At 36.3% G+C, this 25,420-nt stretch overlaps 1 long non-coding RNA gene across 3 annotated transcripts in view; it reads right to left on the bottom strand.

Annotated features, from left to right (window-relative positions):
* LOC145666555 (uncharacterized) overlaps positions 1-25,420 on the bottom strand; it is a 30,457-nt gene extending 5,037 nt beyond the window's left edge. For 2 of the 3 annotated variants that reach the window (XR_014127780.1, XR_014127781.1), the window contains exon 1: positions 25,256-25,414. This is a non-coding gene — a long non-coding RNA (uncharacterized LOC145666555). Of the gene's footprint in view, positions 1-13,034; positions 13,646-25,255 lie in introns of those variants that run through there. The other variant, XR_014127782.1, reaches the window with a different exon arrangement.

The following is a 25,420-nucleotide window of genomic DNA, read 5'->3' as shown; positions in this document are numbered from 1 at the left end:
TACTCTAAACAGCTTTTCCCTAATGATTTCTGTTTTTATAATACTGCTTACATATTTTTCTACAATTCTATTACACACTATAACCCAATTAGCGTTTTCATTTATAAATTGTTGGAAATCTAAAAATAATGGACCTGCAATTCTATTTAACAAAAGCACTAATATTATATCTGTAGGTGCCACATTCTGTTTTATCAAACTGTTAGCCTGCATTAAGAAATGACATATCTGGTGGTCATCTACGGAATTTAATATGGGTATATTATTAACCAAACTATCTACTGCTTTATATGCACTTAAATTCTTAAACTTGCTAAAATCACATCTGATACCTGTATTCTGTCCTATATTAGGAGTATGACTTAAGGTGTCGTGAGGGATAGTAGCCCCCGCAAAATCAATCAGATCCTCTACAGGTCGCATCTGACTACTTCTGCCCAGTTCTACATGTCCAGACGAACACAAACTTCCCACATTAGCACTATAACCACTGCTATTTAAATGGGTATTTCCTTGATAGCGGTTAGGAATATAATTCCCCCTATTAAATTGGTTATAATTATCATATGCCTCTGCAGCGTACATGAAATTCATAATGACTTATATCTAATTTAACGTGCTTCTCTATTACAATTCTAAACTTTAATTTACAGGTTTGAATTTGGTAGGTTAAATTCTTTCCTAATTGGTTTACAGTCCAAACAAGTACAAATTTTCTCCTGAGCATAAAGCTCCTACCTAATGAGAAACACGGAATTATGAAGATCAGGTAATTTTTGTCTTGTTGCGGTATCTAAGTAAATTAATACTAAACCGCTCGGACAGTACGTTTTGCGGTGTTTTCTCAGATTATAGATAGAAGCAAAGATGAGATTTTCAACTAAACAAATATAACAAATTTTATTAGAATTCAAAAATCGAAAACAAATGTGAAAACAACTTCTCAAAAAGGAGATTAATAACTCAAGCAATTTCAGGTTAAATATCAAACAAAATAGACTATCCGCGAATTCAATTAAACAACAATTTATAAAATAAATATCTGGATAGCATGTTATCTCATTATATAATGTAAACTCCAAATTAATGTTCCTTTTTAGTCTGCATGCCAATAATAGGAAATAAAAAAATACATACCAAATGTCCTCTTGTCTTAACATCTAATCGTCCTATTCAATTTGGTTATCGGCAGGTCAAACAGGTTAACGTAACAATTTTCCTTTTCAATTTTGATATTAACAAAACTCAACTTTCTTAAACTTTTCATTTCACAAATCCAAGTCACTTTTCACTTTTAAATTCTCATGCAGCACCAAATAATACAAATTTCGAAGAAATAACATACTTTGATAATGAAAATGGCCTACAAACGAAAAAGTAGGTTTAACTATGCTTACCTGATCTTCATAACTGAAGAGGGGAGGTTAGCTGCATAACCACGAAAGCTCATAGAGGGCAGCACCTTCCGCTGAACAGTCATGAGACAAGGTAGCCAGCTCGTAAACTTCTAGGGTAGTTACCTATCCCAGAGGCTTACTTATGCTGAGGCTTTACTTTTCTTTTCTTTTCCGAGAACAAATAAATTTAGTCACACAACAATTCATAGCTTTGAACCTTTCTCCAACTCTCAGGCAAAGGAGAAGTGGGTCAGGTACACAAAATGCAACAACTGGGCACACGAAAACTGTACAAAGGGAGATGTATTTTTGTTCGCGTTCATTTTGTGTTCGCGTATTATTATTATGTGATTCAGACAATGATGACTTTTATTAACTTGTTGATTAGTCCTACCATAATCTCACTTCTCTATACTGTCCAAGCAATAAACAAAAGGTACATTTTCAGTAAATGCAATGATTTATTCTGCGTTTTATTAGCATGTGAAGTAGTTGGAAAACTTGCCCCTGTATAGTTTTAGTAGGTTGGCCAACTTGCCCCGCATACGGGGCACATTTTCCAACGTCACATGATCACACTTAACCATTGGTAGTGAAACTCAATATTCATTTTGGGAAAAAATACCTGTTCCACTTCATTCATAAAGGTATAAGGGAGAAAATTATACCCTGTTTACCTCTAAATAGGTTTCAGATAAAATACCACACATGCAATTAAAAAGTTGGCAAATGTGCCCCGGTCTCCCCTACTTTTGATGAAATATCTGATTTAATACTGCTAGAAGTTTTAAAAGTAGGTCATGTCAGTGACTGAATAGACAGTTTTTGACACTTATAAAGAGAAATCAATAAAGTCCGCTGAAAGAACTTTGAGATGTGCTGATGAAGTGATACCATTTCATGTTTTGAAGAGTGCACATAAAGTACCAAACTGGAAGCGACTCTTAAGAAATCATGACAGTAAGAACAAGCTAACGAGAATCCTGGCAGAAAGTTGTCAGCAAAAGGAAAAAAAGAACATTTGAAAGGAAAAAATGTTCGTAATGTGTGGAAACAAGTGTTTAAAAAGAACAGGAAAATATATCAATTAAGTGCCAGAACAAGCTCTCTCAGGAACAAGCTGATACGACAATGATGTTACATATTAAACATGACTCACAAGAGTTTTCAAATGTCATATGTAAATCAAATGACACGGATGTGTTCATTCTGTGTGCATATGCGTCTGTGCATATTGAAAATCAAAGTAATGTTTCCCAGGATTGGGTAAGTTACTTGTAAAAATGTAACGCGTTACAACGTACTTTACTTTCCCTTAAAATGTAAAGCGTTACTAACGCGTTACTTGCCTCCAAAACCTAACTGTTACCCTACTTCGAGAGTAACGCGTTACTTTAGGTCCGAAACTTTGAATATGTGAAAAAAATCTTATTAGTTCAATTTTCCGTACTATTATTATTACCACTATTATTATTATTATTATTATTATTATTATTATTATTATTATTATTATTATTATTATTATTATTATTATTATTACTATTATTATTATTATTTATAACAACCATGTGTATGGACATGAAATATAAACGGTTTGTACCTAAATACGGAAAAACTAGTTGATTGCCAACTTCGTTAGTCGTGAAGTCTAGGAGCCAAGGACATTGCTCACGAGCTTCTGAATTTGGGTTGAGAGTCTAGGCTCTTGAATATTCGGGCTCGAACTAAACATTGTTAAAAGTTATAGAGTGCTGGCCAAATATGTTCGAAACTGCTTGGCCCGGGTTTAGAATTGTCAACGATTCGAGCAGCTCGACTCACAGCTCATTCACTATCGAGCCGAACCGAGAAGTGAGCAGAGCCAACAGCTCAGCCAAATGAACCGGCTAGAGCCCTCGGCTCAGTTGAGCCGAACCGAGCAGATGGCTCATCCCAACCAAGCCGGCTCGAACCGATGGTTCATCCCAAGCGAGCCGGCTCGAGCCATCAGCTCAGTTGAGCCGAGCCAAACTGAACTCGTTATAAAAATCTCTTGTGGTCTCGTTATCGAAACGAGACGAGATGTGAGCAGTGTCCCCTCTCGTGAGCAGCACTAAAAGTATTCCATATTACTGCTTACATTTCTCATGCCTTTCGGTTTCAAATGTAATCAGACTATCATTTCAAAACGAGTTAAAACGAGCGAGCCATTTATCACACTCAACTTTACTCGAAATCGACGTCAAAAACAATGAATCGGCTCGGAACTCGACTCGAGAAAATTACCTTTGACTCGAGTCGAAAGTCGGCTTGAATTCTAGTCGAACCGAATTTTAGCTCGATTCGTGCCCACCCCTATGCTAGAAAAAGAGCTGTGTATTATTATTCTGTTAAACTAATTATATAATAATAACAATGTTGTTATGTGAAATTAAAATACAGAATGTAAAATAAAGAAGCAAAATGTAAAATGTAAAATAGAGAAGCATTACACTACATCTAATAAAATGAGGACACATGAACTGGGAGTGAATCAAAACTTGCCACTAAATCGATACATGCTTTTTAAAGCTAGTTGTTCCAAACTCTATAATCAACGAGACACTAGGATACGCAAATTGATGTGAAAGAATTACAATATTTCATACCATCAGCAAACTATTTTCTACACAGCTTATTCATGTTAACCCCTTACTGTATATGGTTAATTATGGCACCCTAGTTGTTGATAAATATTTCCCGTCGGGGCACTTCAGAAACTTTACTTTTAAATTCTGTCCACCATCATCCCCAGCTTTTAAGAAAAAGTATTCTTTTAAATGTTCGAACGGTAAAATGTTTTCGTTCTTCATCTTTATAAAAACAACACCAATCAAAGTAAAATAGACTACCGATACCATTACACTCGTAGTTCACTCACTGAATGTATTGATTTGGAGCTGTCAAAATCTTTCAGGTGCTTGCAATCAGATGGGGAAAGTGGGGGAATACCACGCACTTAAGGTACATTTTCCAATATCTCACTAGAAATCAAACAAATTAACACGAGGAAAATGTATGTTGTAACTTAATCATTCTACTTTCATATTCGGTCATTGGTAGTGCTCCTTGATTTTCATAGGTTCTGTAAAAATAAATTTTGTGGAAAACGAGAAACGCGTGGTATTCCCCACCACATCGGGTAATCACACGCATTTTATCGGGTAATGACACGCATTAATTACTAGCGCAAATTCCTTAACGTGAAGCATCAGAATCACTTTCCAAAAACTTAAGTTTTTTGTTGACTTTACGTTTAGGCAATCTTGGGAAGTAACGTAACGCAAGTAACGCGTTACTTATAAGTAACGTTTCTTAGTAACGCGTTATAATTTTTCCAAAGTAACTGTAACGGTAACGCGTTACAAATTTTTAAGTAATGTACCTAGTTTGCGTTACTTTTTTCGCGTTACATTTCGGATGAGTAACTACAATATATGTATATTTTTTTCGGAAACAAATGTTTGTTTCCTGTAAGTGAATTTCTCAGAATGGAACAATGGAGCATGAACGATGTCAGTGACCGACAATTCCTGCATTGTTCGCCTTTTCCCGTTTCGCCTTACGAAATTTATGCTGGTAGGCTTGCCAATACATTCATAGATACAATTTGATTTGTTTATTTACATAACCAAATATAGTGCCACTTGCTGGAAGATGAGGACAGCCTCAGGGAAATCACGTGTACTGATTGCAAGCACCTGGAAGTTTTGTCTTAGATTTTGACAGCTCCAAATCAATATATTCAGTGAGTGAACTACGAGTGCAATGGTACTGGTAGTCTATTTTACTTTCATTGGTGGTGTTTTTAAAAAGATGGAGAACGAAAATATTTTATCGTTCGTACATTTGAAAGAATACTTTTTCTTAAAAGCTGAAGATGATGATGAACAGAATTTAAAAGTAAAGTGGTGCCCCGGCGGGAAATATTAATCGACAACTAGGGTACCACCCGGATCCTGGCTTTTTGGGCTATTTTTTAGACTTTCAGTCAAGCAGCTACTGTATCGTCACCATTTATCCTAGGATCGTGGTTCATACCTCACTCTCTTCAAAATAGAGCTGGCTTTCAGGCGGTACCATTCACATGTCTCCATCATGTATCTAAGGCGGGAAATCCCAGAAAAAGGGATTTTTGGTCTAAATTTCCCTTTTTTCAACTTTTAGCCCCTCTGGACCATCCCCTGTTTTAACGCAGAAATCTAAAAAAAAATTGTTAAATTCTACTCGGTGGACTGAATGTTTCTGCACAATTTCAATCTTCTAGGTGCAAAAATAAGCCCGCCAGAAAAAAAATCAGAAATTTCCCCATGTTACCCTATACAGAAGTATATTTTGAAAAAAAATCACTGAGACGTCCCTAATTACCCTAGAATAATAATTCGACCATCATTCTCTTCAGAATAGAACTGCCTTTCAGATGGTATGACTCACGTGTCCCCATCATGTATGTGAGGCGGGAAAATTACGAGAAACGGGATTTTGGGGGTAAAATATCCCTTTTTTCACCCCTTTGCCCCTCTGGTACCCCCCTGTTTTAGTACTGACATCGGAACAAAAAATTTGGTTAATACTACTCGGTGGACTGAATGTTTGTGCAAATTTTCGATCTTCTACGTGGAAAAATAAGCCCACTAAAAAATATTGAACATAGGCTTAGTAAATGAGAAAATAAATTTTTGATTTATGACGTCATCACCTCCTATGTCTGGACTCAGGAAGGTCTGAAACCATACGTATTGTCTTCTACAAGGCCTGTGGACTTGGAAACAAAAAAAAACCGGACAAAAAAGCTCAAATAGAAGAGAAATAACGCAATGTACCATGAAAAATGCGTATGGTACAAATTGTACCATAGGATCCCCAAAGGGTTAACGACATTCAGTAAGGGGTTAATATGAATAAACTGTGTTCTGATGAGCAGGCCTACTTTATTTTGTAATGTTGATGGTATGTAATATTAGAGTTCTTTTAGATCAGTTTGTAAAGTCCCGTTGATTATGAGTTTGGAACAACTAGCTTTAAAAAGCATGTATCGATTTTAGAGTTACTGGCAAATTTTGATTCACCCGCAGTTCATGTGTTCTCATTTTGTCAGTTGTAGTGTAATGTTTCTCTATATTCTGTATTTTTAATTTTACATAGCAACATTGTTATTATTATATAATTAGTTTAGCAGAATAATAATAAGCAACCATTTTTTTCTAACGCATAGGGATGGGCACGAGTCAAGCTAAAACTCGACTCGAATCCAAGTCGAGTTTCGAGTCGAGTCAAAAGTAATATTCTCGAGTCAAGTTCCGAGCCGATTCACTGCTTTTGGCGTCGAGTTTCGAGTCGAGTCGAGTTTGATAAATGGCTCGCTCGTTTTAACTCGTTTTGAAATCATGGCCTGATTAGACTGGAAAGCGAAAGTCATGAGAAATGTAAGCTAAGCAGTAATATGGAATACTTTTAGTGTAGCTCACGAGAGGGGACACTGCTCGCATCTCGTCTCGTCTCGATAGCGAGACTACAAGATATTTTTATAACAAGCTTAGCTCGGCTCGGCTTAACTGAACCGATGGCTCGAGCCGGCTCGTTTGGGGTGAACCATCGGCTCGAGCTGGCTTGGTTGGGATGAGTCATCTGCTAGGTTCGACTCAACTGAGCGAAGGGCTCTAGCCGACTCGGTTGGGTGAGCTGTTGGCTCAGCTCACTTCTCGGTTTGGGTCGATAGTGAATGAGCTGTAAGCCGATCTGCTCCAATCGTTGATAATTCTAAACCTGGGCCGAGCAGTTTTGAAGATATTTGGCCAGTGCCCTATAACATTTAACAGTGTTTGGCTCGAGCTCGAATACTCAACCTAGACCCTCAACCCAAATTTAGAAGCTCGTGAACAATGTCCTTGACTCCTAGACTTCACGACTACCGAGGTTGGAAATCAACTATTTTTTTAGTATTCCTATATAAACCGCCTATATTTCATGTCTATACACAGTGTTGCTATAATAATAATAATAATAATAATAATAATAATAATAATAATAATAATAATAATAATAATAATAATAATAATAATAATAATAATAATAAGTTGTAGTAGTAGTAGTAGTACCATTGATAATAATTATATTGTCTATGTAAGATACTTGAAGAGAGTACTCGAAACTATACGCCAGATTTGGCTCAACTCGACTCGAAACTCGACGCGAATTCGAGTCGAGTTGGAGGAAATGTTTCAAACCGAGTTCTCGGATCGAGCTCAAAGATGTCTGTTTCTAGTCGAATCGAGTTTCAAAGAAAATATGCTCGAATTCACTTGTGCCCATCCCTACGAGTAACGCAGTATGGCATTTTAGTCAATGTTACATTACATTAAAATTTTCATATAGTTGTCAAGTAAAAATTTGTCCTTGCATTTACATAAATCGATTCAGAACCTGCTATAATAATAATAATAATAATAATAATAATAATAATAATAATAATAATAGCGGTAGTATTAGTAGTACGAAAGACTGAAGTAATAAGATATTTTTCACATATTCAAAGTTTCGGACCTAAAAGTAACGAGTTAGTAACGCGTTACTTTTTAAGTAAAGTAACAGTTACTTTTTTGAGGCAAGTAACGCGTTACCAACATTTTAAGAGAAAGTAAAGTAACTCGTAACGCGTTACATATTTACAAGTAACTTACCCAACACTGCGTTTAGGTCTACTTCTAATTTGTTTCCTCAGGTTGTCTTCATGTTTTCCACCAACATCGAATTTTCGAGTTTTCTTCTCAACTTTGCTTTCTTCGCTTACTGCTCTTTCTGAATTCAGCATCTTCCAATATTCGTTTGATTGAAGTAGAGGTTAAGATTTCTGAACGCTTTTTGTTATTTCGAGGAGTTGACTTGGCAGGCCTGGGGATAGGAAAAAAATTGTGAGACTTTCACAGCCTTATTTTGTAAAGAAGACGGTTGGACAAGCAATGGTAACTGATGTGATGATGTTCCGGGTAGTTGATGTTCTCGATTTAGCTCTATTTTCGTGGAAGACAGTTCTTCATTTTGGCGTAGACCTATATTAGTTTGAGCATTGGAAAGCAATTGGGAATTCACTTCTTCAGAACAGTAGCGTCATTTTAGATTTGGCTTGGGGGGGGCAAGATCCCTTGATATAAGTAAAATTTCGCGATTTTCACTGACTTACTACTACTCTATTGATAACATCTATATAAATCTCAAACTCAGGGGGGCCAAATGCCCCTCCCTGCCCCCTCCCCCCCTAAGTGACGCCTCTGCTTCAGAAGTCTCTCTTTCATCTTCAAGTTCTACGGCCTGGAGTTCCTAAGTAGCTTCAAAATCTTCTTTTCTAAAAGTGTCCGACAAATACCTGCTTGTTTAAAACCATTAACAGCTTTCTTCATATTTGCTGCTTTCAGATAAGCTCTATTGAAGATCTCAGCTAAGTCATATGAAGAAATTAACGTAGCGCTTCGCAAACAGTGTGCATTCTTGGTTAAAATATGTTTTAAGGGAAACAAAACAAAGTGATGTCTAGCGGTTGAAGTTTATGTGAAGTATACGGTGATATTGTAACCATAACAATTCTTTTCTCCTTACAAAAATTGTAAATTTCTAATGAAATATGATTCGTATGATCGTCCAAAATAAGTAGGACTGGATGACCTGTTATCTGTTTCGCAAAAAGAGCAAAATGTTGCAGCCACTAGATTCATTGCTCCACCCACGAATATATAGATCCACTGGATTGTTCTTTCTGTAGCTGAGGTGACATGCGTTTTCTTGGGTAAATAAACATAGGGGGTATGTAAGACCTGGCAGCTTTGTAACGGTTTTACCCCTTTCCCATGATATTAGTGCTCCGAGCTGTTTCACTCCCTTTGGATCCAAAATATGCCCTGTTGTCTATACTGTGAATATACCTGTTTCGTCAATGTTAAAGATCGAATCTTTGCAAAAAAATATTTTTCGGTAACTTCTGTCAGGTTCTTAAAATACCCTTTCACCTCTTCTTCATTGAATTCGTCGACCCTGTTAATACTAATTGCTTCAGGTTTCTTTAATATTATCGTTGAATTGTCCTTTAAAAACAATTCCAACCAATCTTTCCCAGCAAATCGACTTTCTTTATTCAAATTGTGTTTGATATTATTAGCTTCTGCGTATTCATAAGCTATTCTGCGTAGTTCAATTGGAGACATTCCGTAAAACAACTTGGCTAAATGTAAAGCGTGACCAGCAAGTTCCACTTTTTGTGTAGAGCTGAATACAGCTTTTATTCCCATTTTCTTAGAACAGACAGTCCCAACTTTCATTTCTGTTCTTAATGTAGCCTCATGTATCCCAAAAACATTTGCTACCTTTCTAATTTTACTTTCGTCATTTATTGCTCCTATGGCGTTTGGGAGCTGTTCCAATGTCCATTTGCATTTTTCTGTTTGCCTAGTATCATGGCATCTGCAATATACATAAAAAGGGAAAAGAAACGCAATATAAACTTTTTTGATAACTGCTTCGAGAAGGGGCAATACCACGCACAATGGACGACATGCGTGCAATTCCCCCATTCCAAGCCGAGAAAGAAAATTTGGACCTTCAGCCGTTTCACGTCGTTTCATATAAATATATTTAGCACGAACTTACTACTGACACACAAAGCTAAAACTCTGTATACACAATATAAAAATCAACGAAGTATTGCAATACATACTTCTAAATCTGTGAACGAAGTAAATTAGAAGAAATTACAGCAAAACAACATTTCGCCATGCCATGAACCACACCTAGCAGTAACTGGCGCCTCACTGATGCAATATGTCTTTCATAGTCTAAACTAGATAGTAGCACTAATCTGAATCAGTTTCGAAGCATTACAACTGAGAAAATAGGGTGCGTGGTATTCCCTCGTAGCGTGGCATTCCCCCACTTTCCCCTACACGTGATTTCCCAGAGGCTGTCTACATCTTCCAAGAATAGTAAGTGGCACTATGATCTTATCTGTTTCTCTGTGTGTCGGTGACTGTCAGTCATTGACATACATAGTTCATGCTCCATTGTTCCATTCTGAGAAATTCACTTACAGGAAAAAAAAAACATTTGTTTCCGAAAAAAAATGTATATACATATATTGTAGTTACTCATCCGAAATGTAACGCGAAAAAAGTAACACAAATTAGATACGTTACTTAAAAATTTGTAACGCGTTACTGTTACACTTACTTTGGAAAAATGTAACGCATTACTTCCGTTACGTTACTTCCCAAGACTGATGTTTCCATTAAACGTGCAACAAAAAACCTAATTCGACTTATTGATGTGAGGAAACTTGTCTCAATTTTGTGATCCCCTTTATTGTCTGCTTTACTTTCCCTTCACACAATGACTGGTTTTAATTCAGTTGACTATGTGTAGTCAAGTAAAATTAAATGCAATTAAACTGTTGCGAAATGATTATGAATTTATAAATTTATTTTCTTTCTTTGGAAGAGATTGGAATATAAACAGCAGTGGTCGAAGTGAGACGGTATGCGGTGGTATGCCATATTGCCTCTGGATTTTTCAGTAACGAGGACATACCGTCTCTGTTTTTTCAGTGATCTAGACAATATTTAAATAACAGGTATGTTGAGTCAAAATTATAATAAAATATACCACCTCTGCTTTTTTTCCACTTCGAACACTGATTAACAGTGAACTTTTCAGCCAACTACAAAAGTTTGTTTACTTCCTGTATTTGAGACATAAGCGTATTGATCAAGTAAATGAGGCACACTATTTCGAAGTAAACGAGGTGTAGTCGATTCTGTTCAAATTACACCCTGCGAAGATTGCTTCTATCAGCATACTCTCAGCATCTGCAATTCGGAAACGATGCCTGGAGAACTTTCCTGAAATTCCCGAGCCTGAAAACCATGGCTGGACAATTGACGAGAGTGGACATGTATCTGATCAGTGGATGACCGATTACCAGTTCCAGAAGCTGTCTTGAACCTTTTGAGTTGCCCTTGTTTTCGTTCCTGTACGCTACCTAGCACTTCTTGTTTGCTTAATAACATGAAGTATACACCTGCTTGTAAGTTCGCAGACTATGACAACCTACCTCAAACAGATCCTGAGGATTATACAGTTAACGAAGAGGTTGGGTTTTCAGACAGTAAAGAAGAGAACTAATATTTGCAAGGTAAGTATACATTTAAAGAGAGTAAAATAATATGAAATGTAGCTCATGTTACGTGCTTTTTGCTGAAGAGAAGTTTTATTTTAAAAATTAATATTTAATTTGAGTTTTCTGAGCGCCGCACGACTTTGAACATTCAAATCTTGATATTTCCGGCTGTATTATTGGGTGAATATGCCACTAGTCAGCCCCTCACCGGTAGTCAGCCATTTACGCATTGTCGAAACAAAAATAACAAAACGTTACCTTTTGACCCTTATCAACAGGAAGCCTAGCTTTTAGGCATTCATCCTGTACACAGCCGACCACATATCACACCGAAATGTCACCTAGTGTCGCAGCAATAGGTGGACAAAGAAGACGCTATGCTGTAATGCGTTGATCTGCTACGTAAAAAATAACAGACGAGACTTTTTTTTACAAGTGTTTTTGTTATCTAATATAAAAATAATAAATATTCATTTTATTTTTTAATTTGTATATATTAAGGAAATGAAAACAAAAAATATTTTTGTAAATTTTGAGCATTTCGTTTGTATAGGGAGGCCCAGTGGCGGCGAAAGGCAAACTGGGGCCCGGGACCACTGGGCCAGTGAAGTAGATCGGGGCCCCTTTTCGAGCAATCGTGATTTATACACTTCTATTTTTGACATTCATTTACATAATCATTCTTTCTGTTTACTACTCTCCCCTTTTCCGTTGATGTTTGTGTTTAAACTATCTTAATTTGGGATATATTCAATTTGGGTGACATTCAGTATCCCTGTGTATTTTATTAATGGTCAGAACCACCTTTAGGCTGGTATCTAAAAATAAAACCGGGCCAGAGCTATCGTTGCATATTTTTTATTCGTTTTTAAACAAGGGACATGATCAGGGTGCGAATTACCGAGGGGGATGAGGGGGATTTTCCCCCTCAATCACATTTTGTTCCCCCCCAAAGAAGTCAGCTGAAGTATCCCCACCGGGGATGTTCGTTTTCCCCCCCAAACTATGCTCAGCATAACTCCAAATTTCTTCGGAATGATCGATGTAAACTATTTAGATTTGGTCATTTCTACTTACCACCTAATTAACTTCTATTTTCAACGTTGTTTAGTTGAACTATATTATTATGACTACGGTTGTTACTTGCAACTGTATATTCGTACCCTTCAGTACGTAGGGGAAACTGTTGTACCATGGAACACTTTTTGCATTTTCCAAGATATAATATTACCAACAGTTATTTTTGCAATTCTATTGCAGTGCATTTAAACTTGGATGTTTTCTGAATGAAATTGTGTCAGTATTTAAGTTCTTATTTCCGTTCTTCGTTATGTTTTTAAGCTTTCAAAAATTCCCAAGAAAGTGTTCCATGGTACAAATACTCATGTACCTTGGAACACAGCCTCATGTACCTTGAAACATATTTCTAATATGGTAATTCACAAAAATAAAGTCACAAATCATTATTCTAAGATTTATTTTGTATATCCAGATTTGTTGTTTTTGATATACAAAAGCGTGTGAAAGAAAAGAATGGAAATTTTAATACTTACTCTAATCAGGTTTTTACCTTCATATTGAGCCTAATATTAATCGGAAGGTCAACCTTATTTATTTATTGAAAAATTCGTAAACTTAGCAATAACTAAAGTATGAAAAGAACACTATAACAGTATTTTACTTGTTAGTCTATTCTTAAAATCCTGAAGAAAAAAAAACAAACAATAAAGGCTCTAAAACAGTTACAAAATTGTCATCTCAACAGCCTCGACAGATAAGTGCGTTTCATGATTATCGACGTGGTCATTGGCCAGATTTGTTATGTATGTAGTTAATCTCTCCCCTCCGTCCTCACATTTCACACTATACTCAAATGTTTCTTTCCCTGACTGTCTAAAATATTTCAGATGTCGGGATAAAGTAGCTAAATACACTTGGTAAACTTTGCAAACTTCACGAATGGAAATACGCTTCTCAGGCTCAGAAATGACTGCTTTAATTGCGTTCTTGATTGAATTTGGGTTAATGGCAGGCCTTCTCTTTCCTATCTTGCCTCTTGGCATTTCGATTCCTGCAACGATAGTAAAATAATGTTCAAAAAAATACACTTGACAATGAGTTCATGTACATTGGAACATGTTCCAAGGTACAAGATGTGTTTCTGTTTCATGGTACAAGAGGCTGTAGACAATTACTAAAATGGCGCAATAATGATAACGCTACATTCAGAGTAGAAAACCAAATCACAAAAATGCTCACCTAGTCCCCCTGAACCAATAGATTATTACAGATTATACAAACAACAAACAGTAATGGCACTAAAAAACAATATTTCAATTTCTAAATAGTTCGTTTTATCCCTGAAAAAAAGTCTTTCACTTTCATAGATCACATACGCTTCTAAGCGCAATGAAAGCAACGATGGGACTGTCTGACAATGTCAAAGCATCATATAGTTCATTGAATCACTACTAGATAGTATAGCAGCTCAGAAACATGCGAGTGTTCCAAGGTACACTATGCTCAAGGTACAACGGTTTCCCCTACCCTTCGTACCCTTGGCCAAGAAGAAGTAAACAAATAGCTTCTTCCACCATACTTGGCGAAGTTCGGACATGTCATATTCATCCCCTACATTTGTATCGATTATCATCTTATTTTAATTTTTGTTATAACATGTTATTTCATTTTCCAATGTACTCTTTGTTAGCAGATGGTCTTCATGCCCTAGTAGTTTGTGTGTATGCAACTCAAAAGTTGCGTTTAATTTGTGATTATTAGCATAGTAATCACTGCCTTTTACAGTTTACCTAAATGAACTTTTAAAACTGTACTCAAAATCTAAGATATAGGTATTCTCTCGTAAGTATATGTTAACGTAGACGCTGGGGATACGCTCCTAGTGAGCAGACATGTTAGTGGAAATGATTTCTAGGTGAATAAGGGCATAATTGAAGATTTGTTTCAACATTTGATAATACGTCTGGTTCTCCGTGTCTGTATAAGCATTTCAATTGGAGCGAGTTTTTTAAAGTTAACCCTTCATTTTTCCATTTTACTTTTCGCTGTACAGTTTGCTGTCCACGCTAATAATGTTGTCTGAAAAACTTCAATGTAATGTTTTACTTTATTTGAATAAAGTAGTCCATAGTGAATCAACTCATCTGCAACTTAATAGTAAAGTAATTGTAAGTGTTGACTTCCTGAGCCTCATCACGAAATCGATATTTGGAGGGGAAAAAGTCGTGAAGAGCGCAGCTTTAGCGGGGAGTAGAAGCATAAGCTCGAAATTTGAATTGAGAGATTTTAAATATTTGGCCTTCGATTTGACCTTGAAGTCAGAAATCGGGACCAGTAACAATCCATTTCTTGTTTGATAGGCTAATATCTAGATTTTCTTTCTTTTCTTTTTTTTTTTTTTTAAAAAAAAGTATGTCCGGTTTAACTGATAATTTTAGAGGTTTTCATAAGGATGAAGTATTTTTTTCTTGCTACCTGTATGTAATTACGCAAAGTGAAAGATTTCAAAATGAGTGGAAAAATTAACATATGCTTGTGATCATGGCTATCGCTCGGGCCGAATTATTAACTATTTAAACCTTAGAGAGCTACAGGAACAAGAATGAGTATAACATTCAAACACGTTCAGAAAGGTTTGGTGGTGTGTGTGTGTGTGTCAGACAATATATACGTGCATAGTTATTGTTGGTAAATTTATTAAATTAATAAATCTCTTATTTGTTACAGATATCACACACATACACACACACACACACACATATATATATATATATATATATATATATATATATATATATATATATATATATATATATATATATATATATATATATATATATATATATATGGGGGTAAGGCATTATTGTCTCATTTTGAAATTTGCACCTTCAGACGTTATGTCTTGTGGGCCTAATTTTATCCCCCCCAATATAGATTATCTAATTCGCACACTGGACATGATAGAAAAGGGGTTAGAGATACAAATTTAACGGAAGCTACAAAGAATCCAAAATTTATCCTACATCTAAGTTATCCTAGTTTAAACGCGTACTGTAATTAGACAGAATAGAAGAAGTAATGCTCCTAATAATACATTTAGAGACAAATTTATGTCCAAAATGTAACAATGAGCTGTAATTGAAAAAATCGCAAATAATAATGTAACCGATGCGATTTTTAAATGTAAGCTCTAAGTTTTCTATAATTTTCTTGTTCGGTTCTCGCATTTGGTGTTCCTCCTGCACAATTTTTTATATGGTTAAGTTTATTCATGGTTTCTCACCTGTCTGAGTTTACGCTACATGGGTTTTATTTGATTAGATTTTTCTCCTACAATTAGCCCCATTCACTTTAACATTCGGTTTCTCTCAAGCAGGGCCGCCCACAGGGGCATGTATGGCGCAAGCTGCGCCATTGAGAAAAGTTTTGGGGGGGATTTTACTCTATTTCGAACTAGCAATTTTACTGTCGGAGTAGCATTAAAACACGATTTTGAGAAGCTAATTTTCAAAAATTTTCCGGGGTGAACCCCCGTTACCCCTGCTTCGATACTCGATGAATGAAGTACCGCGCAAGTAGCCGTATGAAAGGAAAGGTTGGTTATTTTTAAGAGAGAAGAACCGCCCACAGGAGGGATGAATGGTGCAAGTTGTGCCATCGAGAAAAAAATTGGGGGGAATAAAAAAAACGGGGAAGAATTTTACTCTAATGTCGAATAAGTAGTAATTTTGCTGTCGTCAGAATAACATTGGAACACGATGCGATTTTTTTTTTTTTTTTTTTAAATCTCGAGAATGAATCCCCCTACCCCCCGCTTAGAAACTCTAGGAATGAAGTACCGCGCAAGTTGCTATATGAAAGGATGGGCTGGTCGGTTTATCGCTTTGTGTAGGTAATTTACCCATTTTCTGCTGGGAGCATTTATTTATTTCTTATTTATACCATGTACGACACTTAATAAGTAATGCTGTTCAACTGCTACATGATGTATAATAAATGAATTAATGATAATATTTTGTATAGTTTTCTGTTTGTTTGATTACATTTTCCAGGGCCTGCGGTAAACTGAAAACCAGCTCAAAAGTGGCATCACTGTGTACAATAGAGACTTTCCGTGAGAGGTCGCTCCAGTAGTATTCTATATATTCAGCTCCATGTATTGTGCAGAGTGAAGCCAGCTAGGCAGTTGTTCGTTTTTCGCAGATCCTGGAAAATGTAATCACACATTCACACACACAGAAAACTATAGAAAATATGATCATTCATCATACATCAAGTAGTAACAGAATATTGTTACGTATTATATGTCGTCCATAATAAATAAATAAATAAATAAATGTAAACGTAACCGAACAATAGGTCGGTTAAAATAGCCTGGTACTGCAGTTCTCTCATATAATTTTATATTGCGTGAAATGACATCAATAAAACGACCTCAGCACGCACTCTGTATAGTATTTATCTCTATGACTTAAAGTGGAGAGAGAATGTTTCAGCAGACGTGTTGTTTGCTTTGTTTGTTGTAATCTAGAATTTTGATTGATTTAATTATGCCTCGAAAACTGAAAAGATTGTTGAAATATCAATGCTTAGAGGTCATGTGTAATACGGTGCATCGACAGGACAAATGGGCAGAACATTGCAAAAAGAGACGCGCTTACAAGTTTAAAAATAATATACACATAAAGTACAGAGTTATAGCAGTGAAAGAAGGTGATAAGCCATGGACACCCTACATGGAATCTAATGAAGTGACATCATAAAGTTCTACGAAATCAACTAAAGAAAGGTAAATAATTTTTAAAATATTTACTCATATCCATTATGGGCTTATGTATAGCCCGCTCCCCGCAGCAGAGTTGCCAGAGCTACTGATTTTGCAGGAGATCTCCTGCTTTTTTCACGTTCTACTGATCTACTGCGAACGAAAATGAAAAGTTAACAATTTCCTGTTTTTTTTTTTGTTGTTTTTTTTATTTGGAGATGTTAAAGAAATATATTATTATTAATATTGAATTTTCATTTTTCCCTTTATAAAAAGATGGAATTGCTCTGTATGCATACACAAAGATATGTAGAGCATATAGTTATAGAGCTTATTGTATATAATATAAATACAAGGATACAACTATACGTCATCTTCTGTATGCATGATGGTTGGTGATGTTTCTGACTTACTGTAAAAATTACGAGTACATGTTGTTTAGACTGGAACTTGGGTTGGAAGAGTAGCTTAGATCCTCTCCACGATCGTTAGCGAAAAATCGTCTTACGTTATGATCACGTGTGACTGTAACATATAGCTAAACTATCGCTAGGTGCATGATAAGACATTTTCGCACTCCACTTTGATCTTTCACTACGTCTCACTTTCACATATGTGTATGAAACATTATTGATATAAAGGGGCCATGAGGGTCTTTCTACCTCCAAAAGATTACCAAATCATCGAAAACATGAAATTTAAAATTCAAATTTATGTTTTGTATGTATTGTTTTACTTTGAAATGAAAGTAATAATGAATTCCGGACTCCTTGTTTTAACCACTGTCCTCTTAATAATGACAAATTTTTTGCTCTCCCTGGATTTGCACTCAAATGACGCCCCTTTATGTGTCTACTGCTTTCTTCTGTTTTTTACCTTTGAATCTTCTGCTTTTCCATCTAATCGGTCTGGCAACACTGCCCCGCAGTTCATTTGGTATTTCACAGGTCGAAGCATGTATATCGTTGTGATTTTTGCTTAAAATAACTGTATTTCAATATTGCCAAAGCAAACAAACCTAACTTAAACTAACCTGAAGTCCGAAATAGCAAGTGACCTTTGCTTTCTCGTCTGCAAGGAGCAGGCTATCCTCAATCCCAATTAAGATTTAAAATGACAGGCGTTACGGAAACTAGTTCCCCATATAGTAACCTAAAATTTCTCTAATTTTCAAGTACAAGGGCCAAATTTTTACTAAATACAAATCACTACAACGCAAATTTATTTAGTTTACTAATTACAGTATAAAGCAAACAAACCTAATTTTACCTAACCTGAAGTCTGTAATATGTATGGGGGACCAGCTAATAACGCTTCCCTTTAAAATTTGAAATTGTGATATCTTTTTGCTTTCAGTTACAATAGCAAATTCAATTTTTTCTTCCGATCTTTGTTAACAAATAGCTATAAAGAAGCTGACGGCGATGAGTGATGTATAGTTTTCACAATAGACACACGGTGACATACCCACGTCATACGTAAGGAATGTAAAAGCTTTGGATGTATTGTTTTCACTCCGCTTTTTAAACGACATTTCTGCTCCGAGCAGTAATGCACTCAATCCGTTGGATAAAGCGAAGTGCCAAAACACTATAGACGTACCGCGAAGGACATTTGTCTAAGTTCCATGGTTTATGTCTTGGTTTAGACCATTTTGACAATCAAGCTTGCTTGACAGTAATCGAAGGAGAATATAAAAACCCTTACCCCTCGAAGCAAGATTTTACTAAGTGCCGAACACTCGAAAAAATTACCGTCAAATGGGGTGAATAGAAACATGGGGGTGAATAGAAACAAAACTCCCAGATTAGTTTTGGATTTATCTGGACGATAAATTAATCAAGAAAACTGAAATTTCTTAACATAGTCTTATACGGCTAAAGTGTCCAGGGCAGAGACAAAATGTTTTACTGAGTTGGGAACACTGAGGTAGACGGCAGTAGCATTAATGTGTTACTGAAATCTTACACGGTATTTTAGCCCTCCTTAAACTTTCTTGGTAAGTATGACATTTTCATATTTGTTGCATTTGAACATATGCCTATTTTGTAGTTTGTTGTTTCATTTACTGACGTTCATAGTAAAAGTTTTTCTTTTGTAAATTATTTTTAATCAAAATTTAACTTTACTGGGTTATTATTATGATTTTTAATTAGTGGGGTGAATAGAAACACTTCTTGGGAAATTCTTGAAATTCCTCAAGGAGTGGAAAATTCTTGAAGAGCAGAAAAAAGGACCTGATAGGAATGTATCAACCATCTCTAAGAACAAATTTCCAAGTCTTCTGAAAAAAAAAAAAAAGTGTGAAACTGAAGGAGGAAAATATCAGGGCTGAATTTGAAAAGAGTGGAATTTTTCCCCTTTGTCGAGACCAAACACTGAGGATGTTGCCAAAAAAAAGACAATGAACAAGAAGAAACAGAACACCAAAAGTCATCTCAGACTGTAAACCGTTCCCTTATGGATCTTCTCAGGAGCATGAGAGAAGATGAAAAAATTAAATAAGGGAAGAAGAGAGTACGAATAGATGTTTCTGGTAAGAGTTTTGGTTTGTTTTCTGAAAATGATACATTTTCATCAAATCACAACGAAACTCAACCTACCTTTGTATTGTCGGAAGAGGAGAAAGACAACATTCCAGACGATCACGAACTAGATGATGGTTTTCTAAAGCTGGTGATTTTGCTGTGATAAAATGAGAAGCTAAAACTCGATGAGACTATTCAGCACCCAAGTGCGAAAATGGGAACATGATGCATATGTGGGAGTGTTTTATAAGAGAGCACATAAACAATGAAATTTTCAGAACGAAACTGTTGGGTTTTATTAGGAGTTCGTCAACACGCTTTAAGTATATTGTAGAGATATTGGATTTCCCTAATATTTTTAATATTCAGTATATAAACAAATCAAGATTTAAAAACGATATTATTTTTTATTTTTTTTCTTTCTTTATTTTCTGTGGATGATGAGAGACAGACACAACTTGGAATAATAAGACAGTCAGCAAACATTTCAAAATTCTCTTTAGTAGACGATTCCTCATTCTTCATTCTTGGTAAATTTATGTAACTTATGTAATCTGATGTAACCAAAGCGTTCTGTAACTGTTGACAAATTATTAAATAAGTCGAGAATTCCATTTACCTTGCACTTTCCTGAATCCTACACGTGCGTACTTTGGATGTTTTTCCGTAATTTCGTCGGCCATCTTCCTACTTTGTTTCATATAAAAACGTCCCAGGACCCGGAAGAGGGGAGTAGCACTCGAGAAGCGGTGAAGTACACGAGGAGCGGTAAAGTTCACGAGGAGCGAGTGTGAGCAACGACAGGAGAGACCTATACCAAGTTCCTCGCCAATTCGACACAGAAGCCGAGACATGGAGACCACCAGTCGACGACCAGGAACGGAGGTACGGAATACACATCCAAGGTCCTAAACGCCCAAACAACCTTCCTTTTCTTTCTTCCTAAACAAACTCTCGACTCTCTTTTTTTTTTAAATATTTGTTTTTATTTATTTCTACCCACATGCCCTATAAACTAAAACGCTCGTCGTCTTCTCAGTTACCTCTCAATTCTACCAGTGAGCTATATTTCCCAAGTTAACGATAATAGTTTCCTTTCTTTCTTCAAAACGACGACGAAAGCATTCCTACCGAATGCACAAGCGTAAGATGATGGAGATGCTGATCTTTTTTCTCGCATCAGCGTAAGAAGGTGATCAATGCTAGTTGTCTTTCAAACTTCTAAACTGTTTTCTCTTCATTTTTTAGGCTTTTTAGAATCAACTTAATTTAGAAGCAACTTAAAAAGAAGCTAGAATTTTCGGAATCATTTTCGGATATTTCTCCTGATTCTTTAGACGTAACTGTTCGTGGTTCTAGTTCTAGCAGTATGGCTACAGGAGGAAACGATCCACCTCCGTCCATGCACGGCACGATTGTGAAACCAGAGCCTTTTTATGCCCGGTTGGGTGACGATGTAAACACGTACATCAGACGCTATGAGACCATCGCTAGCATTAATTCATGGGATGGTATGAGACGAAAATTGGTGCTGGGGAGCCTACTCCGTGGCCCCGCTGAAAACTGGTTTGCTGGCATAGAAAGAAAGCCAGAATTTGCCCAAATGACTTACGACCAGTTCAAGCAAGCTTTTATAAACGCTTTTAAGGACAATTTGGTGCCACAATTATCTGAAGCTCAGATGCGAGCCCGTGAACAGAATGAATCAGAATCCGTTCTAGAGTACGTTTATGCGAAGCAGGATTTGATTTTACGCGCAGACCCGACTGCCAATGAAAAGAAACAATTACAATTTATTGTGGAAGGACTTTTACCCGATTACTTTAAAGTTGTAGTACGAAAGGAGTACAACACGGTCAGTGACCTTCTGAACGACCTAATTATCGAGGAAAGGACTAAATTGTTATTGAAGCGTAAGGAATTAGAGAAATTCTTGAAAAAGAATTCTGCTGTTTTGCAGTCGTCTTTATTTTCTCCGACTAGCATAGATGCTAATACTCAGAATAATGCTGAAGTAAGGGTTCAAAGTTCGATTACTGCTCAACCATATAATACACAGTCAGCATACTTGCAAAACCAGCAGACTCAACAGAACCAACCGGTAATCGACCCGTTGACTGACATACAGCAACAACTGTCAAAGTTGACGCTGCAGATTTCAGCCTTAGCTCCTTCAACAAATTGTGAAAGAAGCGATGATTTTCAATATAGGAAAAAGCAGTTTAATCAGCCGAAAAATGTAGGTCAGGATTACCAAGGAAAACGGAACGGTAATCAAAACAACAGAAGTCAGAATAATAATGCTGATACTAATAAAAAGTCCAGCAGTGATTTTGCGTCCTCAAGTAATAGTAATTCTTCGCCAGGTCAGGGTTCGACTCCGGATAGAGGCCAAATTATTTGTTACAAATGCAAATTACCGAATCATATTGCGAGATATTGTCGTATGCCTTCTTTAAACATGCAGACAGAGTAGATGGTCGGGACGAATCTACTCAAGGTTCCGTTATAATTCCTTATAAAGTGTTGCACGCACATTTATCTGAATTTGAGAATATCATTTTGAAAAATGGATATAAGTTAGCCATAGATAAGTCGTTATTGGAGATGTATTATTCTATTAATGTTTTGACTTGTTCAATCACCGACACGTACATTTATCTACAGATGAAAATTCCGATCGTTGAAATACAGCCTTCATTTGAGTTATATGATGTGCAGCCACTTCCGTTTGCTGTATACAACCAAACTTGTACCGTTGATATCCAGCCTTTAGTTATGGTAGTTCAAGATAAAAAAGATCTTATACCAATAACAGGAACAAGCCTACTTGCTTGTCATTATAGCCAATCAAAGTTATGTAAGATACCTACACACACTGTGACACGTTCTCGTTTAATAAATTGTGCTCACGCAGCTTTCGTTGCCAGTACAGTCAGGGAAATATTACACAACTGTGACCATACGTGCTATGATTCGAAAGAGGCACAGATTATAGACATTGGATCGCATGAGTTTGTTTTAATACACCCACCAGAATTTCTAACTTTGAAGACTAGAGAAAATGTGTCTACCATTCGAGTTCCAGAAGAAGCCAGATTATACGGAGCCCTTAAAATTCGAATACCATGCAATACTAAATTAATTGTGGAGAGAAATCTTTTCGTCAGATCGGATTTTCCGTGTCTCGACAATGATCTTACAGAACCTGTATTTTTACATCTTTTTCCGAGCCAGCTAGTCTCTAATGATCTGATGCTATTACGATCTACGTATAAAGGGAATGAATTTTTTAATGTTTCATCTTTACTTAACGATGTTTGGAGTTCTTCAATCCGACATATGAATATATCAGCATTTACGATAATTGACCAGACGCCCATTAAGATGCCTATCTATAAGCATGAATATTTTATACCAGGAATTATTATTATTTGGAATATCATCATCACTCTTCTACTTATTTATTTGCTAAGAGAACATGGGATTTTCAATTTTATATGGTTTTGTAGAAAATGTAATGCGTCTATGGAATTTTCTTTGCAAGAATTGAGCTACTTTTTAGACATTGTGCAAACCGTTATTGCAATTGTAAGTCTAATTTTGCTCTATAGAGTTATGAAAAGTTTAATGAAAAAAATTGGTGATGATACGCCACTGCAGATGAAGAGTTTTGAGAATAAATGTAACGAGAGGATTGAAGAAAGAGATCAAGAACCTGAAGTGACCCCAGAAAAGTTCACCATTTCGAACAGAAATGAGGATGCACATTCAGTGTCAGAATTGAGTTTACCTCCTCCTCCGGAAGAATTGATAGTTAATGACGGAAGTTTTGGTACAGAGATTATAGTACCACCTTCTACCGTCCTGGAATTAAGGAATTCTAACGTAAAATCTTCGTACATTTCCAACTACATAGTGTATTCTTAAAAGCGGATACGGAAACTGAGACGTCGAGTAATTCACGCATTTTGTGAAACAGCATCTAGAAGAAGATATTAGAACGTATATACGCACGACCATATAAAATTGAGAATCATTACCGGACATACCTACTTTTATGAATTTAGAGACCTTCTTCCCCCCCCCCCCCACAATTTTTATTTCCAACATAATTTTACTAACACAATCGAGTATTGGGCGATAAAACCCAATCCAACCTCTAGTTACCTTAAATTCCCAACCTAATCAGGAAATGGGTTAGGTTTATGTTGGAAATAACGAGCCCCCCGGCCCCCTTTAGAGTATGATATTAAGGAAATTGTATTTAAGATTTTAATAGGAAATTGTTTAGATATTTTGGGCATTTGGTCAGATCATGAATATGAAGTACTTATACTAATACTAATTCTTTCTTTTTTTATGTTTCTCTATTGTCCTAATTTTTCTGATGCCTCCTACCCACCTCTACTGAAATACTACGATCACTCTCAGACTTTCATAAAAATCACCCTCACAGTCCTCAAATAACGACACTTCCTTTATTTATCTTCCCTGATTTTTTTTTTTTTACGATACCTTGATATTCTTACCTGAGTTGCCAACCCTGTTTCTCACCGGAAGTGTCTTCGGACAATAACCTTACCGCATTTCACTCTAATTTTCCTTACTTTCAAATCTTCTCCACAATTCCACTATTTTGTAAAACCAACCCCCCGAGACGCCACTGGATTCACGTTTAGGTACCTTGACTTTGAAATCGCCTTTCAAAAGCCTAATAATAGTTATCTTAATCAAATCTTACTTTCCCAATATCATTATCCTTGTTTTTGAACTCTTGTGCCCCCCCCCCCAAATTAAAAACAGCCATTATAACTTGTCATTCGTTTTGCTTTTATCCTTCTGTTTGTAAACAAACATCGGCCATTACTATACCGAGAGCCTTTGCGAAAACTCCCATCCCTCCGTCATAGCGTCATGGCAGCCATCTTGAAAATTTTCATGTTTACATTTTCCCACGGCTTAGAGACTGTGTTCCTTTGCCATATTTTCGCTACAATTCCTATTTCTTTATATTATAACATCTATAATTTCACTTTTTGCCCCTTCTGATACACACCCTTTCTTAATCTTCATCCTAGATACACATATACAGAGTCACATGTTTCTGATAACTTCAATCACTATTCCTTTTTTCCTTTAATATTTTTTTTATAAAAAAATTTATCTCCCCACAACCCCTTTCCGTACCTCAATGCAGCATTACACCACTAAGAAGAAGAGGATTTATGGACATCAAGAGATATCGACGCTCAGATTTGAACCTCACGATTTGCCCACCAACCGACGCAAGGAATGATATGTTGCTGAACGTTTTTTTCTCTCACTTTTTGTTCACACTAATTTTTTTGATGCACGTAAAACTCACCTTATCACACGTCACGGACATAAATACTGCAAATATAAATATATATACATCTTCAAGAAGCTCACAGCCACACCCCATCACGCCCAGCGTCATCTATCCAGCCAAGCCGATAACATCTGCCATCTGGTGACAGCTACTTCAACTTCACTACGTCCTTTGCATATG

The sequence above is a fragment of the Thermobia domestica genome, chromosome 12 (assembly GCF_964235325.1).
Source record: "Thermobia domestica chromosome 12, izTheDome1.hap1.1, whole genome shotgun sequence".
Classification (NCBI taxonomy): domain Eukaryota; kingdom Metazoa; phylum Arthropoda; class Insecta; order Zygentoma; family Lepismatidae; genus Thermobia; species Thermobia domestica.
Note: the sequence above shows the minus strand (reverse complement) of the source record. Positions and strands in the feature narration are given on the sequence as shown.